This window comes from Hakea prostrata, chromosome 4, assembly GCF_041222555.1.
Source record: "Hakea prostrata isolate BN-2017 chromosome 4, UWA_Hpros_2, whole genome shotgun sequence".
Classification (NCBI taxonomy): Eukaryota; Viridiplantae; Streptophyta; class Magnoliopsida; order Proteales; family Proteaceae; genus Hakea; species Hakea prostrata.
In genome coordinates this window covers 52,891,272-52,899,576 of record NC_142603.1, presented here as the reverse complement: position 1 = coordinate 52,899,576, position 8,305 = coordinate 52,891,272, and the positions used below count along the sequence as shown (strand labels likewise).

Sequence of the window (8,305 nt, the reverse complement as noted above, 5' to 3'; positions counted from 1 at the left end):
TTAGGATCCACACGTAATATATTATATTAAGAAAACCCAACATTAGTTTATGACCTAATAAAGAGACTTCCACGTAAAAAAACTCTTTTTTTAACCAAAGGTGTAGGTACTTCATATGAAAATTAACAGTGATCCAAATAATCTGCTCCATGGATCGAGCTGAGTGAGATCGAAGCAATTCTCAGGTCAAAAGGCTTTCAGATTGTATGGTTTACAGCCACACTTTTCTGGCTTTTCTCTTTGCGGCGGATTCCTCAATTGGCAAAAGTTATGATCCTTATTAAGTGTTCACATTGGAACTGGGATTCGAGAATCCCAAATCGACTCATAGCTGGTTTGATCCTTCCAAAGGTTAGGTTAGAGACTTGAACCTCCAATTTCGAGGCTAATCCAGTCAGTTGAGAATGCAATTGAATCGCCAAGTCTTCCAAAATTCAAAAACCTATAAAGCAACGAAACCGGTGAAAGAAGAACAATGGGCCAAAGAAGAAAGGTGGAGAATCCAAGAGGACGGGCACTGAAAACAGACACAATGCTTACTCAAAGTGATTCTCTCACATCAGCCTGATGGAAGCCTAACGAAGAAAGCTATAAAGATATCCTCTACTTTTCGTTCAAAACTCATGAAAGAACCTTATCAGACTTGGGAGTTCAAAGAATCTCGAAGCTTGCCATGGAAACAAAAGAACCTCTGCTTTATTTTATTGGTTTTCCAACACCATCTAAGATGCAAAGCTTCTTCTATGGTAAACACAAAAGGATGGAAGTGTCCTTTCGGTCACTCCAACTGTCTCAGACCTCTCTCAAAATCCACCCCTCCTCATCCCAGTTCCCACCTTTCCTCTCTCGATTCCATCACTAATTCCTTGCGTGGTCTCATATGCCCTTTTGTCCTTCTGTTCGTCCTTTTCACCTCTATAAAGACTACTTGAAACTTGCAAGACGCCATTTACGTGCTTTGCATTATCTTCTACTTCACCTTCTCTCTAACCCACTCTGACACAACAGAAATGTCTGCCCCCAAGACAAATTTGAACGACCCAGACACCCAGGGATGCAGCAGTCAAGCTCCAGAGACAGAGAACTCCTCAAACAACCAAGCTTCAGCCCTTCTTTGCTCCGGAAGATCAGTGGCACAAAGAGCGATTCTTGGTCGCAACCGTCGTCGCATTGGAGGGAGGACACGGAGCAATGATGCCAAGACATTGCCAAGCAGGCTGAGCAAAGTTTCTTTAGCTGATGAACCTAAAAACTAAGGAAAGAATTCTGTTCTAACGAGATGTCATGTTTAGACGTCATGTTAAATCTGTCTAAACATGCTAGGTAATAGCTTTTAGATTGAGTTCCCATTTTATTGTCTTGTTCTGATATTCCCATGTTGCAGGCATGTCTGTTCTGTACTCTAGAATGAATTAAGTATTGGACATTCTTAAAAGCACAGATGGCCTTCATCCTTCCACAGAAGTATGCTTGAGGTGTCCAACAAGTTTTGCCGTGCAAGTAATGTGGACATATCAGAACTTCCCTTTTAAGCTATTCTAAAGCAAACAATTGAAACTCAAAGAGTAAACTTTTCACCTTGTAACCAGCCATTAGGTATGCTTACCAGCACTTATCGGGTGGGATGTTATTGGAGAGGAACCGGATCCCAAATGAAGGGTCGAGGGGTTGCACCGACAGTTCAGCCAAACCGGTTAATTAGGTAGCTACATTCAACCAATGGCACCTTAACTGCATAGTTAACAAGTTTGATTCTCAACTCCTTTCCTGGAACCTACACGTTGATGTAGATTGTCATAGGAATAAACTTGAATAAACAGAAATAATAACTAAACAACCAGAAAGTGAATCACAGCATGGAATCTTATCCATTGCAAAGTTGAGGCTCCAACAGGCGTTTTATGAATGAATAATATATGAAAGAACAAAGAAGAATGTACAAAGGGAGTGTTTGGGAGTTGGGTTTTATTTTTAGTTGGGGGGGGGGGGGGGGAGCAACAGCAACTCAAGGGGCTGTAGAAGAAAACAAAATGTCACTATCAGCCCCAGGGAACAACAAAGAATCTGTTCTTGGGGAGCCTACAAGAGGTTTGGGAGGAATGAGGGAAATTTCAGCTTTAACATCTCAGCAGATGGCTTTCACATTTGATTGATGGAGCTAGATTTGGGAGACCATCTACGGGTGGTATACTCAAAAAATGGAAAATAATAGCACCAAACACCAAACAAACAATAGTGTCTAGATGGCATCGCCATCCAAGTTGTCCAAGAGCCAATGACATTCCCTAACAAAAGCGAGAGGGCGTCTGCAATGAGGCAAAATAGAAGCAAGGGCAATGGATCAAATAGGTTTGCTTAAAAGGGCAGGAAAAAAAGAGAGCTGTTGGATGTCTTCCTCTGAATGGGCACAGAATATGCAAAAGGTTATCAGCAGAACTGGAACAGGAAAGAGGAAGAGGTTGGCCTTTCACTTGGCTACTTACCTTTGCTAGCATTAATTACTGGTGGTGGCTGTTGGGGAAAACCCTGTAAATAGTTTGATTGTGAAAACCGTGTTGCGTATTTTGCATGTAGCTTTATGCATCTACACATATGAGGATTTAGGTATTAGACCATTCAATCTTACATGGTATCAGAATAAGGAGGTACCCCTTTTCGTGAAGATTGGTTTTATTAGAAAGAAAGGGAAAAAGGATGATACAGTTATTTAAAAAAGAAAATAAGATAACATCCCCACATTTTAGAAACTCATCCTATATCTTGGCAGCCTAGTTGCATCCTTTTTTATCTCCATGAGTTGCATTCTTGAGCATCCCCTAACCTGATTACTATGAGATTTTGCTGCCAGCTTTGCTAACCAATCAGCTACTAGGTTAGCCTCATGATAATAGCATGATATCTTCCGTTGTGTTCAAATAACTCTGGATATTCGTCCACCTTTGTAACATGATTCAGGGGATCATGCGTTATTGTAATAACATCACTACTGCTAAAAAGTCTGCTTCCACCCAAAGCTTGTGCAGCTTCAACTCCCTTGCTCTTTTCAGCCCTCTCATTATTGCCTCCACTTTTGCAACAAAATTTATGCAAAATCTAAGTGTATTCTGAAGACTTCCATAGACATAGGGTTTTGAGTTTCTAGATACACCTCCAGCTCCTCCACAGACGAGGTTTCCTAGAGAACAGCCATCTATATTCAGTTTTCCACCAACTCACAAGTGGTGGGTTTGAATAAGCAGCTAGAGGTTAATGGCATCTCATTGACTTCATCCTCAACCGAAGGCATCTAGAAACCAGCAAATCTTCTTGTGATATAAACTTCATTCCCCCCTACTTCAAGCTTTAGAGATTGTACTATCCTCATCGTTAATCTCTTCATGACGTTGAAGTTTGAACATTGAGTTCTAGCTAGATTTGATGAAGAACTATTATGAAGAGTTTCCTCCACACACTTTTAAAGTTTGATAGTTTATAGTTGTCCCTCCACCAGCTTGTCCACTCTTTTAATGTCATCTTTTCAAACTGGTGTTGACTGATGCAGTCCAAAACTAACGGGAAGTAAGGAGGTGCCCCCATTAAGTGCCATCCAGCCATAAAATCGGCCTCCACATTTTCCACATGATAGTCCTCACGCTTCCCTTCAATTTTGAATTCAGAAACTCCTTTCTCCATCTCTCTCAATTCATCATCTGTCCTGTTTTACCTCACAATCCTTTTGACTCTCAATAAGTTTGGATGAAACTTCCGCTACCTACTACCCATCTCACTCATATTGTCCCTCAACAGGGTAAAATCTCACAAACATGGCATGCTAATGCATTCCATGGATAGCAAGAGAATACTCAAGGTGCTTCATTTCTTATCCACAGATGGCCTCTTTTTGAAAATCCTCTTCAAAGCACGATGGAGAATTGCAAGCCTGTTCCAACTCCATCTCATTGAAATAGGAGTGAAACTCTGCTTCCGTAGACTTTTATTCAAATCCTCATATCATTATTGAATAGTTGGTACCTGTCCTCACTCGCAATTTGATGCAAATATCATGTCATAACAAGTCATGCATGCTCTCCTCGTATTCATCATTTTTGTGCCGTCAGCCAGATGCTTCAATACGAAAAATGAAGTCTTAGCCTCGTATGGTTTAAAGTGATTTAAAAATGATTGCTCTTGTAACTCACTATTTCTTTACACATGTAGCCACACCTTCAGAATGTTAGTCTACAGTGTCTACTAAGATATGCCTCTCTTCCAGGGCCTTTTATTTATTCAAATTCTCTCGCTTCTCTGGCCATTACTGATATCATTCCCCATCCTACCATTGAGTGGGAGACTGATCTTGCTTATTTCAAATAGAATGGAGTAGACAAAATGTACATGGTTTCCATCAAAAGATTATAAAGTAAATATTTCTAAGATTAAATGGTTTAGGAGTGCGTCCTCAGTCCTACAATGTCAATTTCTAACAAGTAAAACAAAATTCCTAGGATATCAATTTATCTTAGGCATGTCTCCAAGTTTGATTAAAGACCAAAAAAACCAAATACACAACTGAGAGAAGGAACAAACCTGAGGATTAGCTTCCTGAATGTAGTTCTGATTTCCAAAACAGTCGAAACCCTAGAAACTCCCAGCACCTCATACGCTTCTCTACAAATAGCAGGCCGAGAGGATTTTCTGTTCCAAAATATGATCATTAAAAATTGATCCAAGCGTGATCCACTCACAGCTCAAGATTCCAAACTTTCAATTCCAGATTGACAAGATAGAAATATTACTGCTAACCCTGAGAGATGCAACATAATCTCCACCACAGAGCAATGGTTCATCAGAAAGCATGACAAAAACCTAAGTATCGATACGATTTCGTTCAACAGATTAAACACAAAACCAATAAATCCAGAATGAAAAAAAAAAATCTACAAACCGATCCAGTGATGGCAGAGGTGAGGTGATGGTGGGTAACCAACTGTAGCTTGAAACCCTAACGACCAATACCGAACACAAGATTAAAATATAAACAGGCGGGGAGATTTGGGAGGAGGGGTATCACGCATACGTGGAGAAGGATAGCAACGTTACAAGAAGGGAAAGCTATCATACGCCATAGGACTACTACACGAGTAAAATAGTGATGGGCTTCTTGCCAAACCAATTGATGGGTTTCTGTTGTCCAATAAAGGCCCAAAAAGGCCAAGCCCATCAAAATGGTTAAATCGGCCTTTTTATTAGGTTGGCTACCAAAGAGCAATCCATTTTGTTCATTCCTCTTGCTCCCCTCTACTTGGAGATAAAAATAAAATAAAATAAAATAAAAATTATACAATTATTATATGACTAGTCAAACTCAAACACTTCTCTAGTAAGTATCATTTTTAGTTATTTAGTTGAAATTCTTGAACACAATATTGAAATAAAGAAGAATATATTTTTTTTTTGGTTAGAAAAAAAAGAGGTGAGTGAGAAGGCATGAAAACTATCCAGATGTCCATAGTGTAGGGATTTATATTTTTTTAAAAGAATTTAAATTAAGTACGAAAGAAACTTGTCTGCAGACGTGACTCTTCCATTAAAAAGTAGGTTCTTATAAGATAATGTTGTTATTGCTTTCATGAAAATCGAAAATGTTATCTTGTTGATGTTTTAGCGTACAATATGACTAATCCCTACTTTAGCACTCAACCTTACTCTTAGACAAAGAACTTTTCCCCTTAATTAGTCATTGTTGATAATAAAATTTTATATTAATTTGTTATTTTAACTAGTTCCACTTCCTTTGATTTTCTTTAATTTCAACCTAATGGTGCCTTTTGGTTTCCAAGGCTTTGATCTACTAATCCGGTGTTCGACCCGAGTCGCCCACCTGGCTATGGTGGGTGAGTCTTCCAACGAGAATTTTTTGCATCCACAAGGTTTCAATACTAGAACCTTTAGTGATGCATAATTGGGTCCCTTCTATTTATAATTTTGGGTGAGGGAGTAAGGGAAGCAGGATTTGACACTGTATCCATTCATGGGAATTAAAATATTAAAGTTGTATAAGAAAAAAAATTATATATTTACTATGAAGATGCATGCATTCATCTTCATGCAGACTCAACTCTCTCTCCAGAGCCAATGGCTCCATCTACTATAGGCTATGTAAGCATATAAAATTTCAAATTCATAAACTAAGACTACCTCACCACAGAATGCCATAATTTTGTAATCAGATATACATAATCTAATTGGGGTCTTCTATGCAGATTAAATGATTTATGGTGCTCCTCACCCTTAATGAGCTTGCTACCAAAACTATTGCTAACTACTAGAGGTATAGAGTATAGACCATGATTAATGTAAAATCGATTTGCTTGGCATATTCGATATTGATATCAAGTTTTAATGAAGTTATTATATGTTAATAGACATGTTAATTCATATTATACGAAATACTAAGAACCATGATGTTGACTAGCTTCACATTTTTCACGAGTATAGATTCTATGATCATGCACCGGTGTCTAAAGATCGTTAGAAACCCCAAAAAGTATTTGTGGGGGGCGTCTTTGAAGGGTTGATTTGACTATCCTAATTCACTTATTGGTATTGAATCCTAGGAATATCAACAGTTATATCGATTGATATATATATTATTAGTGATTAGAATAATCACTATAAGGTACTTTAGGTAAATGATTGTATTTTTCTTTATAAATACATGTATTCTCTCATTTCTAAATATGAAGTTAGAATCCTAATATGGTATAAGAGTTTAGTGAAGAAGCTAACGCCAAAGCATCTGCTAATTGCTTGAATTTGAGTAAATAGGACTGCATTGGATCTGAACATTTTCTGATGGAATGAAGTTGCATGCGAAGCTGCATAATAAGCGCTTGAGACGGCGAGGCATATGTCGCTGCAAGAGCATCCCAGATTTCCTTAGAGGAGGTGTATATGCATTAACCACCTGGTTACTTGGACTTGCAACATCCTTCTTATGTTTGCAAGCTTCAGAGATCTCTTTATGGTCTCAAACAAGTACATCAAGAGCTTGGTTTCAACGTCTTAGTTCTTTCTTGATTAGTATTGGTTTTTTGAGCTCTAAGATGGATTCTTTCTTATTTTTTCAGCCAGAGTCTTCCATTCCGTTGTATATTTTGATCTATGTTGATGACATTTTGGTTATGGGTCCTTCTCCTCAGGCAATTGATGCATTGCTTTTGACCTTATCATCGGAGTTTGCTCTAAAGGATCTTGGTCCTGCTTGCTTTTTTCTTGGCATTGAATTGATTCCCTTAGCTAATGGGGTTCTCTCTCTCTTGTCTCAACAACGATATGTCAGCAGTTTACATGAGTGAGCTGGATTATCTGATGTGAAGCCCATTTCCACTCCGATTGCTACCACTGCCTCCTTGTCCAAGGACCTTGATACACCTTTATCCGATGCATTTCTTTATCGTAGTTTGGTGGGTGCCTTACAGTATGCCACATTGACACGCCATAATCTTTCCTTTGCGGTAAACAAGCTTTGTCAGTTTATGGCTTGTCCTACTGATTTGCATTGGATTGCCCTAAAGCGCCTTTTGCGGTATCTCAAGGGTACTCTTTTATATGGTTTGCATATCACGCCTTCATCTACTTGTTCTATCCAAGCTTATACAGAAGTAGATTGGGTTGGTTACCCTGATGATCGAAAATCTCAAGGAGGTTTTCTAATATTTGTTGGAGACAATTTGGTCTCTTGGCAGTCTCGAAAGCATCCACTTTCTCTCGTTATAGTACCGAGAGTGAGTATCATGCTCTTGCAATTGCCATCGCTGTGGTTTCTTGGATTCAGTCTCTTCTTTGTGAGTTGGGTGTTTCTCAATCTGGCCCTCCCACTGTATGGTGTGATAACATTGGTGCACATATCTCTTTGCCAACCCAGTGTTTCATGCATGCACAAAACACATTGAAGTTGACTTTCACTTTGTATGTGACAAAGTGGCTAAGGATCTATGTGTTTGTTATCTCTCTACTGTTGATCGGCCAACTGATATATTGACCAAGGGTCTATCTTTGTCTCATTTTTGTTTTCTTCGGTCCAAACTCAAGCTCCTAGAAGGACCGTTGACTTTGCAGGAGGCTATTAGTGACTAGGATAATCACTATAGGGTACTTTAGGAAAATGATTGTATTTCTCTTTACAAGTACCTGTATTCTCTCATTTTTAAATATGAAGTTAGAATCCTAATATATACTACGTATAAGATATTGATACTTAGAACCATGATTATAAATCCCTCTTGATCATGAAAATAAGGAATGGGGTAGTCTTCCCACCAAT

At 38.7% G+C, this 8,305-nt stretch overlaps 1 long non-coding RNA gene across 1 annotated transcript; it reads right to left on the bottom strand.

Annotated features, from left to right (window-relative positions):
• Positions 1 to 461: 461 nt before the first annotated feature.
• On the bottom strand, positions 462 to 4,966 carry LOC149019559 (uncharacterized). Its single transcript, XR_016173094.1, has 3 exons — positions 4,776 to 4,966; positions 4,567 to 4,674; positions 462 to 1,774 (listed from the first exon to the last, which is right to left on the bottom strand). It is a non-coding gene; the product is annotated as an uncharacterized LOC149019559 (long non-coding RNA).
• Positions 4,967 to 8,305: the final 3,339 nt, after the last annotated feature.